This window comes from Mastigoproctus giganteus, chromosome 13 (assembly GCF_048544385.1).
Source record: "Mastigoproctus giganteus isolate SK-2022 chromosome 13, ASM4854438v1, whole genome shotgun sequence".
NCBI classification, from domain to species: Eukaryota; Metazoa; Arthropoda; class Arachnida; order Uropygi; family Thelyphonidae; genus Mastigoproctus; species Mastigoproctus giganteus.
The window spans coordinates 16328445-16348299 of NC_143587.1; the positions used below are offsets into that span (position 1 = coordinate 16328445).

At 39.0% G+C, this 19855-nt stretch overlaps 1 protein-coding gene across 1 annotated transcript in view; it reads left to right on the forward strand.

The window, feature by feature from the left end:
- Positions 1-9927: 9927 nt before the first annotated feature.
- Positions 9928-19855, forward strand: part of vari (MAGUK p55 subfamily member vari) — a 182647-nt gene continuing 172719 nt past the window's right edge. The window contains exon 1 of the mRNA XM_090387721.1: positions 9928-9983. The gene's annotated coding sequence lies outside the window, so the exon portion shown is untranslated. The remainder of the gene's footprint in view (positions 9984-19855) is intronic.

Below are 19855 nucleotides of genomic sequence, written 5' to 3' on the forward strand. Positions count from 1 at the left end.
GTCGGTGGGTAAATGTTAATTGCCGATTAATTCCATTAATACTCAGTGATGTAGCTATTTTCACCCGTGACGAAAATCCACATGCCACTGTAGAAACAAATTTGTGGTGCGGTATCATCGACAATTAGCATTACTTGAGACATATGATGCAAGAAAGAAAGCTTATACAGCATCAGCCAAAAAAAAAAAAAAAAAAAACCTTCCCATTTCATCGAAATGTTTGTCTGGTTCAGCCTTAAATTTATTTGATTGGGCCTGGCCTGGTTTGTTACAAAATCGTCTTACAGGACCCATTTACCTAGAATTTCTGCAAAACGAACTTCCACCACTATTGGAGCATGTTGCCTTGGCTACAAGGATTGGTATGTACTTTCAGCATGACAGAGCTCCTGAACATTATACCCGTCAGGTGATACAATATCTAAATCGAACTCTCCCTGAACGATGGATCGGCTCGGTGGTCCCGTTCATTGGCCACCAAGGTCTCCAGACCTCAACCAGTTAGATTTTTGTGTGTGGTGTTGGATGAAAAGCGCAGTATGCATAGAAAAGGTGAATGCAAGAGTTGAATTGCTTGCTCTCATTTTGGATACTGCTGCCTTCATAAAGGAACGCCAAGACCTCAGAACAACAACACATCATATTACCACAAGAGTTCCAAAGTGCATTTGGAGTTGGCCGTGGGATTTTCGAACATTTTATTATAAACTGTAAAAAATTTGTCAATTATTTGCGTTTTGTATCATTCATTCAAAAAGTCCATGAGTCATTTATCATAATGGCTCTGTGCGCGCCAGTTTCAAACATCTGTATCTCCCTATCCATCGAGAATTGGACACATGTTTATATGAACTTTTTTACTCAGAATAATTGATACTATAACCTCCCAAAATATTTACTATTCCTGCTGAATCACCCTGTTTATTGACATTTTCCGTCTATTCGCTCTCCACTGATACAAAGTGCCGTTAAACTGGTCACTGATTCACGCAAGAGCTCTATGATCAGCCACACAGCTGTAATTAATTTGCAGGAGCAGTTCTCGCTAAAAGCTCTAGCTAGCATTAAAAGAGAGGAATGGCGCCCTATTTTTGATTGTTACAAATTCAATCGCCGATATAAGTTCCGGATTGCATTAGTATTAGCATTAGCATTGGCATAACGGTTCAAGGTAGACACGCTTATACAGCATCAAAAAAAAAAAATATATATATATATATATATATATATATATATACAGGGTGTCCCAAAAAGGTGTAACCAATTTTAAATGTTTGTAACAAATGTAATTTTAATGATAGAAACACAAAACCTGTGTTAAATGTGAGAAAAACAGTTGAAGTTTTTACTGTCATTCGACATGTGCACCACTTGTCACACGAACAAAAAAGTGTAGCGCCAATTTTAAATGAGCAATACAAACATGTTGGAGAAAATGAAACAAGATGAACGTCTAATGACACGGATTTGTTTCACGGACAAGTGCACATTTCATGTTTCGGGAAAGGTGAATAAGCAAAATGTCAGAATTTGGGGGACTGAAAACCCACACTACGCGCAGGAGTATCAGCGAGATAGCCCAAAGGTGAATGTGTGGTGTGGCATCATGGTTGATCGTGTTATTGGACCCATTTTCTTTCAAGAAGCGACTGTGAGAGCGGATTACCAGGACATGCGGCGCCTCCGTAGCCAGGCGGGCAGGAGCAGTAGTGCTTAGCACAAGCTTCTTGATTAGACTGGGGATCGAGCCCGTGACCACCAAATACGGAGGATGCGGAAAGGTCAGGGAATGACCACCGCATATCCCCGGAGCAATATGGTCTTAGTTGCTAATGCTCCTAAAAACCAAATAACAAACAAAGAAACAAACCAGGACATGCTTGAGTTTATGTGTATCAATTGGATGAACTGCCAAATAGGGTTATTTTCCAACAAGATGGAGCGCTGCCACATTGGGCTTTGAGTGTGAGAAGGTCTCTTGATGACAATTTTCCTGGCCGCTGGATTGGGTGTGATGGTCCCATTGCGTGGCCACCACGTTCTCCAGATTTAACCCTTGTGATTTCTTATGGGGATTCATCAAAGACAGTCTACTAGACCCCTGTAGCAGACTTAAAGCACAGGATTACAAATGCAATTGCCATGATTAAGCGTGACATCCTTGAAAAAACATGGGATGAATAACCGATTAGATATTGTTCGTGTGACAAGTGGTGCACATGTTGAATGTCAGTAAAAACTTCAACTGTTTTTCTCACATTTAGCGCAGGTGTTTCTCTCATTAAAATTACATTTGTTACAAACATTTAAACTTGGTTACAACTTTTTGGGATACCCTGTGTATATATATATATATATATATATATATAATAAAACGAAACACATTTTATTAGTCTATTCTTTCTCATTTGCTCAAATATTTAAATTTTTTGAAATTATCCACTTCTGCAACACCAGGTGGAAATTTATTCCAGCGATCAGTTACGTTCTGGCTGAATACACATTTCCAAACATCTATTCAACCATCCTCTTTTAATTTTTATTTGTGCATTGCAGTGTGTGTCATTTGGGAACTGGTAAAGATGCCATTTGCATTTACTTGCTTAACCCTTTTAACGCATTTTTACATTTCAATTAGATCACCACATAGATTCTTAGTTTCCAGAGACTGTATTATATATACACTACAGTCTTTCTTGGTAAGAATATCCCTTTCTGCCCCCAACCGAAAGGAAAAGGTTGTGAAGGGTGCAGAGAACAAAAGTTCTTTTCTGCATCTTTTCCAACAGATCCATAAATAAAGGAAATTAGATACTTTCTAAAATGACGTTTCAAACCTACGTGTACTATGCAAAATGTGGCGCATCCTTATACAACGCGATAATCTCTGTTCCTGTTGGAAAATTCCAGTATAGCATTGACAGAACCTCATAAGCTGTCCTACAGGCCTGTGCACTGCTCGGAGAACATGTCAGACTTTATAATTACCACCAGGTCTTAATTTTCTACTGTTTTGAGTTTGGTACCACCCAAATTCACGCAGAAATTATACTTGGAGCACTATCAGCAACATTACTGGGGACCCCCTTAAGTATATGATGACAGAATTATTCTTTGCATCCAGTTGTTTTGTTCCAACCTCATAGTAGCTAATCAGAATTGGCCAGATGTGATTTGCTTTTAACGAATTCATGCCGTGATTGGTATATGTCTTCACAAACATTTTTCAAAATGATTGTTGAAGTTAAACATAAGGAAGGCTCCTGGGGTGGGCGGGATCTATCCAGTTATATTAAAGGAGGCAGCAAAGGAAGTAAGCAAACCCTTAGCCATAATTATGAGAACTTCCTTGGACTCAGGGGAGGTCCTTGTATTAATTCTTTGACTACAGACTCTCTTATTTTCCCCTGGCACACAGGTCTTAAGAATTACCTAATTCACGCTTTGACCCACCTTTATGAATAGGGATACATTTGCACACTATTATTTAAATGCCAAAGACTTTATATATATATATATATATATATATATATATATATATATATATATATATATATATATATTACTTATTTTATTTATTTATTTTTTGTAAAATGATTTTAAAAGAATTCCGTTTTGTAAACTACCCGATTTTAGATAGCTTCCTATATATATAACGCAGCCTGCAAAATGCATGCTTATTAAGGTTGTTATTGTCCATTCTCTGACTGAAGTGTGATTTATTGATCATAGTTTTAAATGTTTTTGTTTTTTGCTTTCTCCTGCGAGGACTGCTCAAATGCTGCCCAAAGGAAATCGATATTTTCCTTGTGGCATGCAAAGGCTTAATTAAGGCTAACAGATGAATCGATAAACGTACGCACATGATGCAGAATTTCAACAGTTTGAAGAAAAAGTTGGGTACTGGTATTTTGTTGCATTTGGAAGTGAGACTCAACACCGTTCTAAGTTTGCTCCATAAAAGTAACCCTGTTTCTGTTAGAATATTCGAGAGGCGCTGGTTACATCCATTTAAATCGAGCCTGCATGAAAAGTACTAAGTGTTTGAGACCAAGCGGTCCATGAAACAAATAGTCCTAGGTATAAGGCACGTCCAGAAAATTTCTCTCCTATAGCACTTTCACGTTGCATTATGAACTAAGTGCAGTTATCTGAAAGGCTGTTAATGCTTAAATAATAATAATAAAAAATAATAATAAAGCGCTTTACTGTAAAATTATTAATAGTAAAACATTTAATTTGTAACCAATTAATATTGCGTTTAACCAAATTCGAAAAACGCTAAATTGTTACGTAAGATAATACAGGGTGGTCTTTTGGATACTCTACGTGTTCATCGTTTGGCGTTCGTAGGTTTTAGGTATTCATCGTTTGGTGTCCGGTGGACTTAATCTGAAGCCTCACTACATTATACCCAACATATTAAAATGCCCCATACGTTAAATCTTTTATTATTATTATTATTAATTTATTTTTGTTTTTTAAAGAAATTAGAAAGCGTTTTTATAAATTTGGTCTTGAAATTATTGCTGCAACGCTTATTCCATCACTAATTTAGTTGCAGTATGAACTTTGATGACTTTATTAACGATTTTGCTAACAGAAAAATCCGAAGAATTAGAAATCTGTGTTTAAAAAAAGTTTGTAGAATTTTATTGTTGGAATAAAATCGTTGAAATTTATTTTTTCGTGGACTCTAAATAACTTCGTAGGCACTAGGCACAGACCCTAAATGAAAAGAAGGCTCTGGGATACTTGGCTTAATGCTACTAATTACACAATCGCTCTGACAGGAGCCCATAAAACAAAGTCACGTGGTTTTGTATCGGTCTCACACCGCTGCATTAGCGAAGCAGCATTGGCGCTAGTCATATTTAATCTATGGATGGTGTGATCACAGAATTATGGTTCATGGCCAAAAATTATCGAGAAGACATGGCGGTTTCAGCGACCTTTGAATCTTGAAATGCACCAACGTTTGTGCTTTTGATAAAATGGTTTCTCCGAAACCAAGTTTGAAACAACTTGATGAAAAGTTTTTGCTTTCGAATAGGTCATTTCAAACCCCCACTGCGAATGTACTCGCTTTCACTAAACATCTTCACATACATCGTAAAAACGTAAATTCACAGTTTGTGGTCCCAACTATGCAAGTTCACCGAGGTGCTGTCACAAGGATTGGGCCATCTGTCCTCTTGCCTTGAACAACGAATGTCATGCAGTAAATTGACATTCTGGATAATTCTGCTCTTCTTCTAGGAATACAATTCAGTGAAATATCAAGAGGAGGGGGCGATTAAATGTTATTTGAAACAAAAAAGAGAGAATTTTTATGCACTCAAAAAGCATTTTGTTTGCGCATCCTCCCGTTGCTCATTCATTCGTCCAATTAGCGCATGGCAACAAACATAATATCCAGGGTTTCAGCTACACTATACAGTATATATTGTACTGCAATATATGAAGAGCCCATGTGTTATAGCATAAAAAAAAAATAATTACAGTAATTGCCTCTTTTCTATTGTTCCGATTTTAATGAAATTTGAGATGGCTTTTTCTAATAGGTCAAAATATAAAATTGCACGAAAATCGTGGAAGTCGAATAACATGAGGACGGAAAATAATAAATAATAATAATAAGTAAATAAATAATAATAATTGCGACTTCTGTTGGCCCGAACTTAAAATAGCACGACAATCTTTTTAAAAGGACTAAATGTAAAATTTCATAAAAACCCGTTCACTAATAGTCAAGTTGTTACATGTGGACGGATATTGTGAAGAAAATTGGTGCCTTATGCATATATGCTAACGCGCCTAAACAGAATTAAAAAAAAAAAAAAAAAAAAACATATACATAGGATGGATAACGATAGACGTTTAAAAATATTAAAGAACTTGGGAACCATCGGCAAATTAACTAGAGGAAGGCCAAGAAGATGGAAAAGTGATGTATCTTGGGAAAGTAAAAGTTATTATGAAGATAACATGAAGTTAGTCAGTAGCCGAATTGACCGCTAAGTTCAAGGAAGAATGGACCAAAATACCATGGAAGCAAATACCAAAATACCATCTTCATATTATCAAAACTTCGTTTGGGATCTATTGATGATGATATGGTGAGTAATTAAGCCAAAGTTGGGTTGACACTTTATTATTGTTGTTATTATCTCTCTATACATTAAAAACGTTTTCCTCCTAGTGATATTTATTCGAGCCAATAGGAGAAGAGGACGGGGCAATTACGTCACTACAAATGCGCGGGTAAATAATTACATTGTTGTCTTCCATTGAAAGACAACTGCCTCCATAACGTTCACCAACCTCGTACACATGTTTCACTTCTGACACATGACTACGCCCGGCATCATTTGATGTTCCATTGTAATATCAGCTGATGAAGGAACCCGATATAGTTTAGTATTTTGTAAATATTTTAAATATTTGTATAGTTTGTAAATGTTTTAGTCCTGCTCTTTCGGATGCAACAATATTCCTCATGCATTATGGAACCCGAAGCAAAAGGCTTTTTGTTTGTTTGTTATTTGGTTTTTAGGAGCATTAGCAACTAAGGCATATTGCTCTGGGGATATGCGGTGGTCATTCCCTAACCTTTCCGCATCCTCCTTATTTGGTGGTCACGGGCTCGAACCCCTGTCTAATCAAGAAGCGTGTGCTACGCACTGCTACTCCTGCCCACCTGGCTACAGAGGCGGCAATGGCTTTTTCATAAGTGACCTATGTAAACGCAGGTAATAATTACATAGTGCAATTTATTTCACCTTTAGAATGCCGTGTGGTGGAAGGTGAGGTAGCCAATGGGATGTGGGTAACGTGGTACAAGTGGGCGGGGAAATTGCGTCACTGCAATTGCACAGGTAAATAATTACATAGGTAATTTCCTGATTAGATATCGACCAGTTTCGACGTGTGTGTCTTACGTAGAAGATTTGACTTACTCCGTCATACCTCTACATTTTACGTAGAAAAGTGTGTGCAGGGGTTGGCGAGCAAAGCCCCCTAGTTATTATTATTATTAGTAGTAGTGGTGGAATATATAATGCAAGAAAGCAAATATATAAAGCATCAGCAAAAAGAAAAAAAAAAAAAAAAACGAAAAAACCTACTTCCCACATCCCCCTCCAGTAATTTGTTTAATTCTTCCTTGAATTTATTCAATCTCTTGAATTATCCACTTTCACAACAACAACAGGCATGTGTGTCTTACGTAGAAAATATATCGACCCCCCCCCTCGTGTGTAGGCAAGAGGAAGAATACCATCAGCTTGCTCAGTCCATTCGAAGCTTTAAACACCTCAATCCGATCATTTCACAGGTGGTCTCTAGATGTTACAATTTTGCAGAACTTGTTAAAATATTGTGCCAATAAACGGTTCTTTTTTCAAAAATCCTTTTTATGCAGGTGGCGGCTGGTGGCCGATTACTTTTGGTGGTAGAGTGTATATATAGTACAAGTGTCAGTGGTGGAGAAGCAGAAAGTGAGATATTCAACTTCAAGAGATTATGGCCAACGAACATAGAGGTATTAGGATCAGAAGGAAATATCGTAATTTAATGCTTTTTTTTGCTCAAATGGGCTTTTCCTCCCCTTTCCCCTCCGACATGGAAGTTAATGTATGTGGTCAGATGTATGGAACTTAATGAAGTAATGCAATCGTAGCACAGATATTGCATCATAGTGCACCAGTCCCTGGTGTTTTTGGCTGAGTTGCGTGAACTCCAAGATGATTAGCCATTTTCATTAGCCAACGCTCACTTCAAATATTAATGCGTGGTGTGCCTTGTGTTAGGAGTTGTTTTGCCAATTCGTGTGTTTGCGTGTCGGAAAGATTCAGCTGCTACTAGTCATTTGCCAGCTAGCTTGATTTATGTATTTGTGTTACCATTTAAATTTAATTTAGTTTCATTCACTTCGTGATATTTTTCTTGAAATTTGCTATAAATGTAGATTAGAATTTACATTAGCATTAAATATAGTAGCCTGTTTTTTTTTTTTAAATTAAGGCTACTGTACCTGCACTGGAGAGTTGTATGGAGGGAAAATTCGCCTTTGAAGGTAAAAATTCTCCTGAAATTCAACTCGGCTAACAAAGGTTTTTGTAACCACATATCATTGTCGATTCGAAGTTTTTTCCGAAATCTGAGAGAAGAGCAAATTAAATACTGTGTTTAAGGGTCTTCTGTTTATTTTATTTTTTTTTATTTTCTGTTCGAACAGAAAATTGCGCTGTCCTAAGTGACTGGCGATCAGTTTGGGAACTTCTTCCTGGTTTTTCGGTTCAGCAGATAACACGAATATATCTTCTCTCTCCTTTCACACATCGGTCTGTCTGCGGCAGGTCATTGTCCTCATCCGTCATGGTACTGTCATTTTTTGGGAAAGACAGGGTGTGTTTAAATTCTCCCTTGAAATCACTGGACCGAATCTGATAGGTTTCGTTTTCGTTCGTGTTTACTGTCGGGATCACATTTGAGCGCTGTCAAGCCTCCCAGTTCAGTGAGAAGGAAGTTTTGTTTCTTTTGGAGTATGGACCCAGAATTGGCAGTAGTTGCTGTTGACAGAAGGATTAACTGTTAATATCTGCTTTCTATACGTATTAAAAAAAAACAAAAACAAGTAAAGGTTTATCGTGTTTATGTTGTCTGATAATTCGTTGCCTATCGTACTAGGGCTGTGCACCATCTTATTGTTTTATTTTAACTTTGTGAGAATGCGTGTTCCTTAAATGAAGAAAAATCATGAAGTACGACTCCTATATTCAGAAATCCCTCAAGAAAATCGAGAGAGAAATTTTTCTTTAGTCATTATTAGTCCTTGTTGATTACCTCTTAGTATCAGTACTTGTTTTCCGTGTATTAAAGCGAAAGTTTATACTCGTAGTCCAGATATTTTATAATCTTATATATTTTATTATTAGGGCATCGAATGAAATAAACAGCAGACAGACTGAAGAAACGCATCTCCATGGCAGGCCTTCATTAGGTTCTGCATTTCTTACCGTTGCACAGAGGAATTGTATTAGCTAAGAAGTGTTGGAGGCAGTCAAGGGTTATTTGAGTATTGCGAAAACAGTGCTTCCTTCTACTCCAGGGTCTGTCAGAACTCTGGAGATATCCGGGGCAGGGTGGGGGGGGGATCACTCTTCCGCGTCATCAGTTGAGACAAGGTTTTGAGGTTCCTTCGCAGCAACAAGTTGCTTCCAAGGATAGCTTGCAGGCTGGCAACCTTTGGCTTGGAGATGGTAATCGGGTTTCGAGCAACTTCATTTAACTATTGAAGGATCTAGTATTCATGTTGAAGAATTCTGATAAATGACTCGATGGGGCAGAAAACTAATTAGCGATGCATACATGCAAACTGGTGTAACGCATCGTTTGAGTATATTGTATGATCATTTTGGCGTTGTTTATTATACTGGTACATTTTGATTTTCTTTGAATTCCTGGAGAAATGTACGGTTCTCATCCCAGATGAACCAAAAGTCTCAATGGGAATTGAGTGTTGTTGATTTGGAGAGTTATGCCATTATTATGTTTTTTTTTTTTTTTTTTTCTTTTTAAGTATACGTCATTTTGATTAATTTGAATTTAAGTAGATTTGAAGTTCAACTAATTGTTGGGTAACCGCTCGAGTTTTTGTGAGGACTTCCTTTGGGTCATTAAAAATAGATAAAGAGCTTAGGTTGTCCGCATGTGATAGAATGTCTGGCGCCTCCGTAGCCAGGTGGGAAGGAGCCGCAGTGCGTAGCACACGCTTCTTGATTAGACCTGGGTTCGAGCCCGTCACCACCAAATACGGAGGATGCGGAAAGGTCAGGGAATGACCACCGCATATCCCGGAACAATATGGTCTTAGTTGCTAATGCTCCTAAAAAAAAAAACCCAAATAACAAACAAACAAATAACGATAGAATGTCTGGATGAGCGGAAAGGAACGGCCCAAGTGCAACAGCAAACAACAAGTTTGAGAGAAACCCAGACTTTAGGCCATAAACTCAACACATATTATATATTAAATTTTTTTGAAAATTAATTGCACGAGGCGTAATACGTTATGGGTAGAAATTAACTATATAATATCGGTGTAAATACACCATATGCCTCTTGCATTTAATCTTCAAACACTGTATTATTCTGTACACCATTTGACATCTCTCATATTGTGGAATTAACTTCGCAACTGTGATGGCATGGCTGCATTATCAGAGTACCTGTCCGCCCACCGATGAGTGAGGCAACAAGCTCCGAAACGCGTCTGAGTGATGGTGCCCACTGAGAATAAATAACAGTAGTCTCCTCTACTAGAGAAGTGCTATTTATTCGATTTATTCGAAGTAGTGCAATACCTGGTATTTCGTTGTGAAGGTAGCCCCAATATGAGATAAAATCAAACGATGCCTTTACACTACTTACGTGGTTAAATTTATGGGTAAACTATGGTGTATTTACACCGATATTATATAATTATATCACATTACATCAGTCAATCGTGAATTTTTCCACAGAGATCATTTGTCCTGTATCCTCGCCCTCTTGGTGTTGATTTACCAGGTTAACTTGATGGGACGTGGTATTATCGTCCGTTATAATGAACTTGGAATCCATAAGTATCTGCGTAACAGGGAATTATTATTATTATTATTAAAATCAGTTTATTTCCCAAGGTAAACTATGGATGTTTGAGAATATAATGTTTGAGAACTTCATTCCGATATCTGTGACCTCGCTCACGAATACGTGCAGGTCTGGGTGATCACGATGGTGATTATTCTTGCCCATCAGGTCATCGCCTCTATACCGCTGTTTTCATGATTTTATACAGGTGACAATGACTTCCCCGTTTTCTTCAGTCCATTGATAATCAGTTTTTAGGTCGAACTTGATCAGTGAAGGATACGTGATTCGTTTTGTTGGTGCCCCACATCAGGTGTTGGGTCCACTTTAAGCGATTTCGTCTTTGCTCTGTGGTTACATGAATATAACCACAGAGTATTTTTAAAGTATCATATTCTTTTGTGATAGGCGGATGACGTTCATAAACTGAAATTACATTACTGCTCAGAAAATGTTAACGAACGAACATAAAAGCATTACTAGATTTTAACCAAACGCTAATTGCGAAATTCGTTTTAATTTATCTTAGTAACGCTAGCAAAGACTGGCCAGATTTCAATATACAATTATGCAAATGAGTTCATGGGTTGCTAAAAATCGCACATCGATAATCGATGTAAATAGTCCAGTAACCCATGTGATCTCCGTGGAAAACCTGTAGGTATGACATCGATTTCTCGCAGAGAACTAGACTGTTGATTACTGCTGGGGTATATCAGTTCCCATATTTGTGTAAGGACAGATGCAAACTAACTGTAGTTTTTGAGGCTGGTGGACTGCTCAAAAACTATTACAACAGGCATAATCTGTTGGAGCTGATTGACTGTCCCATATGGACTATGCTCTTCCTCCGAAGGTGTTAGTTCACTAAGGGAACGCTGTGAGGACAAGCATTATTGTCCATTAAAAGAAGGTCTAAGTCAGTTGCCCCTGGTCGAGACCATTCCTCGCGGGAACATATGGAGATCTATGAATCCATTGACAATGAGCCCTCTTGGGTAGCACAATTGGTAGAATCGCGGTCCTCTCAACACCGGGTGGAAAAGACCTGAGTTCGGATCCCGTCGATGACGTGAGGAAGTTTTATGAACCTTTTTCACAACGTGGCCGAGTTAGTCGGTTTCAGGCGAAGGGAGCATGCTTTTTTTTTCTCTCGGAAACTCGGGTTTTTTGTCCAACAAACAGAAAATCGACCATAGAACATTTACAGACAGTACATACGCAATTTACAGACAGTACATACGGAGCAATACGGCCCGAGTCGCTGATGCTCCTAAAACCCTACTACAACAATAGTAATAACGTGGACAGCGACTGCGCGATATTGACGTAATAGAATCTGGTTCTCAATTTCTCTAGATAGTGAGTCGAAAAACCGATTGAAAACTGCACCTTGACTTATCAGAGAGAGAGAGAGAAAAAAAATATTTATTGCAACTAGATGAATATAATATAGAATATGGGTAATGTTGCTGCTGTCCTCTTACAGCCAAAATCTAGGGTCCTGCTTCCGTGATTCTTGTTGCTCACCACCACAAAAAGTCATCCAAACGGTGTCTTTTTACATTTTCACAATGATGACTATTATGAAATCGGTATTGCGAAGGATAAACATGGAATACAAAAGTTCCGAAAACAGCCTTTTTATGTGGCCATCCAGTTAGGTGGAATTTGTTTCGCCATGGATAATCCACAGTTAACAGAATATTAACCTACTCATACTTAATAAATACAATTGTAATCTACAAAAGAAAGTCGGGCAAGAAGAAATCGCTCCCTGCCATTTTCTTACACATGGTGAATTTTGATAAAGTTACTGATGGACAGAAATTGCTACGCATTTAGACTGGCGTGAACACTAACCAATATTTTTACAGGTCCTTTTATCCGAATTGTCGGCATGGCCTTCATTAGAACTCTGTAGAAATACCGATTCAGCTGACGTCCGTACAAAGCTTGAATGTGGTTCCTAATTCTCCATATTCTTCGGTTCTACCTCCCTGTGATTTCTTTTTGTTCTCCAAACTAAAATCTTCAGTGAAAGGACAGATATTTCATGACGTTTCGGAGATCCATAAAAATACCAGAACTTGTTGAAAAAAAAAAAAAAAAAAGCATGGGCTTCAGAAATGTCTCTAACAGTGACAGAATAAATTAAAGAAAAAGAAAAATTTTAATTCCATGTTCCCCCGCCATCGAGCTTAAAACCTGCGTCACAAAATATGGATTTAAATGGTCTGTCTCCTCATGGCAAAAAGTCAGACGATTGTGGTGGCTGGCCACGCCATAATTAGTAATATTCGATTTTCCTGCGTTTTCTGTATTTTCAACATTTAACAGTATTATTTACAATCATTTAATTAATAAGAATTATTATAATAGCACCCTCCCTCCTGTTGCTTAGTTGCTAGAAAACCTCTGCACAGCTTAGAGCTCTCCTTCGGGTCATTGTCTTGTAATATAAAATTTCTTCCACAATGTCTTGTAATATAAAATTTCTTCCACAATGTCGAAGTCCAGAGGATATTGCATTATGTTTTTAGAGCCTTCTTTTCCCTATAATTCCTTGAATTCTGACGATGTTACCCACTCCAGGAAAATAGAAGCAACCCAAGATCATGGAACCACCACCACCACCGTGGTTGACTGTAGGCACTGAACAATTTGCCACCATTTTTTCTTCAGATGATCTTCTCACATAAACTCTACGCTTGGATCCAAAAATTTCAAATTTGGATTCATCTGTCTACAGTACGTTTTTACACTCTTCGGTTGTCCCGTATTGATGGCGCTTAGCCCAAACTAACGTTTCTTTTGATTTTTCGGCTTTAATAAAGGTTTTCGGACTGCTACATGAAGTCCTAATTTTTTTAAATGAAGTTTTTTAGTGGATGTTGGCACTGGAGTTTATCTGTTCCTATTGAAGTCAGTGTTATGGTCTTATCTTGTGCTTCCGTTGTTATGCGCGGTCATATTACTGATCGTGGTTTGTCCTTTAAACTTCTAGTCTCCTTGGATCGTCGAATGGCAGTTTATACTCCTATAAATGAAACACCTAGTTTTTTTCCGTATACTTCTCATGGAATAACTTTCTTTGTATAGAGTGATAATAGCATTTCTGTTTTTTTCAGCACTCGGTTCCTTATTTCATGCCATGTTTATCACGAAACACACCAAACACTTTTTTTGAATGACAGGTGTTCGATTTTACACCTCTTACTCCTTAATTTATGTTATTGCACAACGCTTTAGAATCATCTGCAGTCTTCTATAATATTGAAACAATATTTCCACTTTTTAGAATATTGTAGAATCATTTACAACGTTCAGAAATCTTCTACAATGTTTTATCACATTCAGGAGTCTTCTACACCTTTCTGGAATATTCTCGAAATGTATTAAATATTTCTTAAATATTATGAAAGTTTTTTGATTTTTATTTTCAACAGAAAATATTGTAATGAAAACTGGTAAACAAGTTGGTCCCATTTTAATAAAAACTTTGAAAATTAAGAAAAATGAAACGTGATTCCAAACTTTTAGGTGGGAGTGTAAATGCATATACATACAATTCACAAAATGTAATTTCTCACTGACTTTTGGTAAACTTCATTTTTAGTAATATTTGATTTTTCTGTATTTTCAACGTTTAACAATATTATTACAACCATTTAATAAGAATTATTATTGTAATGTGATAATTGTGTTGGAGTTTTAAGTGTTGATCAACAAAAATTACATTCTATTTTGAAAAATGCGAAATTAATGGTAAGGAACTTTTCTTGTGTCCCACGACATTCAGCATTTTATCAGTTTTGGCCCTTTGCCAAAAAAGGTTGGTTATCCCTGGTATAGAGGAGAGTGACGAAATAATTAATAAATTTTCTGTTTATACACCGAAATGAATAGTTATAGGCAGAGAAGTTTTCAAGAGCAGGAAAAATACAAGAACATCAACGTATTTATTCGTAGTAGTCATATGGGCAAGGACCACGTTCAACTCAAACTCGTATATTACTGTATCTTTGCATTTGATCACTCGACTGCAGCGCCCAGACTTTCATCAACAACTGAACATCTGTATGATAGGGATTGATGTGAATTTGCGAGAGGAGTCGCTGATTGAGCTGATCACCGTGTTTTGGGAAACGGAGAGTTACGACGAGTCGATGGTAGAGCTGATTTTGAATTTTACGGTGTGCAGGAGAGACCACTCGAAGCAAAGGAGAAGCTTATATATTTGACTACAAAGAACGATATTATACGTAGTAATGGAACGATGGGTATACCGTTGTGCTGACCATCGTGTGAACTAATTGCTAATTGATGATTTCTTTATGGTTTTTTTTTTTTTTTTTCCTTCCCGTAATGGGTACTAGTACTGGGTGCGTTGGGTGGTTGTTATTAGGTTCTTATGTAAGCTCTTTGCATCACCGTTGGTCACTTATCACTAAGATGGTCGTTACTTGTTCCATTTGCCACATCTCTTCGACTTCTTGCTTAAGGTCTGTGTACTTCCTAATCTTTTTCTTCCTAATTTTTCTGGAGGTTGTTGATGTTGAGTACCGCTATATCAATTAGGAGGCCTCCGTAGCCGAGTGGTCAGGAGCGGGAGTGCAGTAGCACACGCTCTTTGAGTAGACCGGGGTTCAGGCCCCTGACTGCTGAATACGGTCGATCTGCCAACCCGCACTGGACCAGCGTGGCAGATTATGGTCCGTTTCCCTCAGCATGAATTGTTGAGGAGGCTTCCATCCTGCAATGGGTTGATAATGGCTGCACTTTACTTTTACTTTATATCGATTAGACTTTTCGATCTGGTCAGTGAGGGTTATGTCCAGTGGGTTATGTCTACTTTTAATACGGTAATACGCTAACAACCCAGCACATCACCCAGCAGTGATGTGCTGGGTTGTTTCTGGGGAAAGGTGGCATCACCGACATGTGTCGTCTGTTACTCCAGGGTCCTTGGCGATCTGTTTTCTGTAATTTCTGGTGTTGGTTAACTGGTCTTGGATAGCGAACATGAATGCTTTGGTATCAGGGAAGAGCATCCCACTGGTGAGTCCATGCAGCGGAAATGGGGGAAACCCCCGGTGCCATCAGACAACTAACACGCTTTACTACACTTTACTTGTGGTGAGTCCATGCTGTTGGCTGTTCCTAGCGGGCATACTGTGGAATGCTGTCCCAGGTGGGACACAACCACCAGCACAGCTCAGATGCTGCCATTAAGCCTTCCTAGCCACGCTCCCTTGCGTGGTCCTTTGCCTCCACTACCCGGGCGGGAGGGGGAAGTTACCTCTGGTCTCCTCTCCGCCCCATTTTCCGGTCTGGTGGGACATGGGCCTGTTCCACTGATTTGGGGGTCATCTTCTCTATGAACCCCATATCCTTGTCTTTACCCCCCAGTCTTCAGTCTCCCCTCCCCCTCTAACACTTACAACTACTAGAGTTCGAATCATTGTTAAATTGCTTGAGCCCTACACCCAAAAACTTAATGACATCAAATCGCATAACTAGTACTCCTTTTGGCTGACTCCTATCTATAGCGTTTTTTTTTTTTTTTTTTTTAGGTCCTGCCACCTAATTTCCTGAGATTTCCACTGAAATCTCAGGAAATTAGGTGGCAGGACCTGTCAGAGTACGGTAAATAATTGTAATACTGGTGTACCTGGTCTGCCTCCACAGGTTGGAGTGGATCAGCATTGAGTCCCATTAGGGACCCAGCGGCCAAATGACCAGAGGAACAACGGTACACGACGCTACACATGTACAAGATCCATACACCTTTAAACCTCTGACATTGACAGTGTTCTGTTTCACACCCACAATGTATACTACGCGGAGATGGGGGAAACCCCCGGTGCCGTTTGACACTAAACACATTCTACATGAACTGTTCAGATTACGAACCTAAGGGGGCATAAAGTCAAATTAAGAAAAGACAGATGTAGAATAGATGTGCGGAAATTTGCCTTTAGCTAGCGGGTGGTTAATTGCTGGAACAAACTTCCATCTGTCGTTGTGGAAGTTGACAGGTTAAATAAATTTGAGGAACTGGACAGGCATTTGGAGGGAATGGTGTGATTTTTTTTTTTTTTTGGCTGATGCTGCATAAGCTCATACACCTGCTTTCTTGCATCACATGCCACTACTACTACACTCTGATGAGTCATGCATTGGTAGCCTCCGTATCTATGTAACCTTGATGGAAGGATTTGTTAGTGCTTATTTTTCTGTCTTAGTTTCTTCCGCCTCGGTAGGTGGATCGGTTTTCATCATTGAGCGGTTGTGCCGTTTGTCTTCCTTCTGGCCTGATAGATTGGCGCTGTATTTTTCTGGAAGTAATCTTTCGAGTTTTTAATCTGTTGTTCAGTGAAGTCGGTCAAACCCCTTCCTTCTTCTTTCCGGGCTATGGTCAGCTTCTTGATGGCCGCCTTCGGATGCTGTGGTCGGCTCTTCGCCATTGCCCTACTCCTTCTCATGGTTCCTTCCCCTCCCCAAGTCGGCATTAGTCCACTATGATCCCTAAGGAGTACGTTAGTACTATTTATTATTATTATTATCTCGTTCATCTCCTTACGGGTTTCTTTCCCGTGCCGCTATGGGTACTGGTTTTAGATGCCTGGAGTATTTGTTATATCTAGCTATATTATTGGTAGAGGAATCTTCTGGCTATCTTATAGGTATTCAGGATCGTGGCTTTCTGGAGTTCCTTTTAGGTGTTCTCTGGGAGGCCTATTGCTGCTAGGTTGTTATGGCTCTTTGGCACTATGCCGATGGTCAGCACGGTGATCGGGATGGTCGTTACTTGTTCCATATGCTACATCTCTTTGACTTCCTGTATAAAGTCTGTGTATTACCTGATTTTTTCCACTTAGGTTTTTTGGAGATTGCTAGTGTTGGGCACCACTATGTCGATCAGATAAGTAGTCTTTTCCCTTTTCAGTGAGGGTTATTTCCGGTCTGTTGTGTGAGATTATCTTGTCCGTTCTTATGGGGCAGTCACAGTACAACTTGTGGGTAGGGGTGTCTAGTACTGCCTGAGGTTCGTATTTATTATTATTATTATTATTTTTTATTCTTCAAAGAAAATAGTTCATGCTGTTTTCAGAAATACACTGATGATATTTTTAGACTAAAACGAGAAAGGGTAACAAATTTCCCATTGAGAAAAAAAAAAAAACGATTAGGCAAAGTTTTTCCATTTGTAATATTATATATGAAATAACAGTCCAAATCAGACTACAAAAGACTAAATCTAAAAATAAGTGAAGTATTCTGTGCTTTTTAATTGAAACGCCCCTATGTATTTGAAACAGATTTGCAAAAGGGTATTAAACATAATATCAATGTATAAGGATGCTTTTATTCGTTGTAGAATGCCAAAAACTCGTCGCTACTGTTATATTCATCTGTTACTGATATCATGGTCCGAACGTTCGCATTCTTCAGTGCCATGGACTAATTCCAAATTTCTTGATAGAGGCAATTGCCAAAACTTGATTTGCTGTCTAACTCTCCTTATGCTTTAATGATGTAAAGGAGCTGTTAATTGAAATGTCCAGTGACTGCTAGTTAAGACCTAATTAAGCATGGAGTTGGCTGGAATTACAGACGTGTGACTGAAATGAATGGCCATGCACTAAAAAAGCCATCTTTTTCACAAGGGCGTTTTGATCACTCTGTAGTTGTAGGGTTTTAGGGGAATCAGCAACTTAGGCATATTCCGCCGTAGTATACTGGTGTGCAAAATTTAAGGACCAGTCAGGTTTTCACCTGTAGCTTCTCATAGGAGTGGCATGGATATGGGAAAAGCATACCAAAGGAACCTCGTGAGGTACAGATATGATGAAGGAAACAACACCGACACAACAACAGAAACAAAGCGATGCAGAGTGACTTATTCAAAAGTGGCAACATAGCACTGGCTGTCATGATACAGATGCATCACTTCCAAAGATGGAAAAAAGGGAAGGGGTGGTCCTCAGTAGGAGATATGACCACCTGTAATGTCGATGCAGGCTTTGCACCGCCTGTCCATACTTAGAACAATGTTGTTGATAAGTTCTTGCGGTAAAAATGTTGATAAGTTCTTGCGGTAAAAATGTTGATAAGTTCTTGCAGTAACATCGTCCATTCCTCTGTCAGAACTATCTTCAGCTGGTGAACATTTTCTAGTGGGTGTGGACGTGCCGCTAGTCATATCCCCAGAGCGTCCCATATGTGTTCGATGGGATTTAGATCGTCGGAACGGGCAGGCCAATCCATACGAACAATGTCCTCACTTTCCAAAAGCATATCAACAGCTGCAGTGCGATGGGGTTTGGCGTTATCATCCATAGACACGAACTCGGGGCCAATGGCACCTAGGAACAGACGCACACGGGGAAGGATTACCTCAGTACAGTAGCGTGCACCGGTTACAGTACCGCCTTCCAATATCTGGAGTTGTGTACGTCCATCCAAGATAACGCCTCCCCAAACGAGAACACCTCGACCGCCATATCGATCCCTTTCAGCGATGTTTGCGGGGTGATATCATGTGCCAACCTCTCGTCAGATTAGTTGACGTCCAGAATCGCTGCTGAGACTAATCTACTCTCATCAGTAAAGAGTACTTTAAGTAAAGATTTTGTGGTTGTAACCTTTAGAAATAGTGTTAGTCCTTAAGTTTTGTACACCAATGTGTGTCTGTAAATTGCATATGTTCTGTGGTCTGCGTTCTTTGCTGGACGAAAAAACCTGAGTTTCCAGGAGGGGGAAAAAAACCATACTACCCTCTTCTGAGACCGACTAACCAAACTGCATTGTGAAAAAGAACCATAAAAATTCCTCGCATCTTAGACGGAATTCGAACTCGGGTATTCTGGGTGCGGGGAGGACGATGATTTTACCAACTGCGCTACCCGCGAAGACCATCACCCTTTCTCTAGCCACCGTTAGAGATAAAGACATCACTGCAACTTTGGATCATAAGATGCGTGGGACTTTTGGGTAACATTTTCTTAGAAAAAGGAGGTCTTGTGGTCCGGAAAATACTTATCTAAGAATCTTTTCTGCCATTCGAGAATCACTGCTAAAACTTTGGTACGGCCAACCCAGTAATAAAATAACATTACCAAAAGAATTCCATTAAAGTAGTAACTACGATTCTACTCGCACGGCAAACCTCATTCAACTCTCTGGCACTCCTTTGAAACTTTACAAATACCCT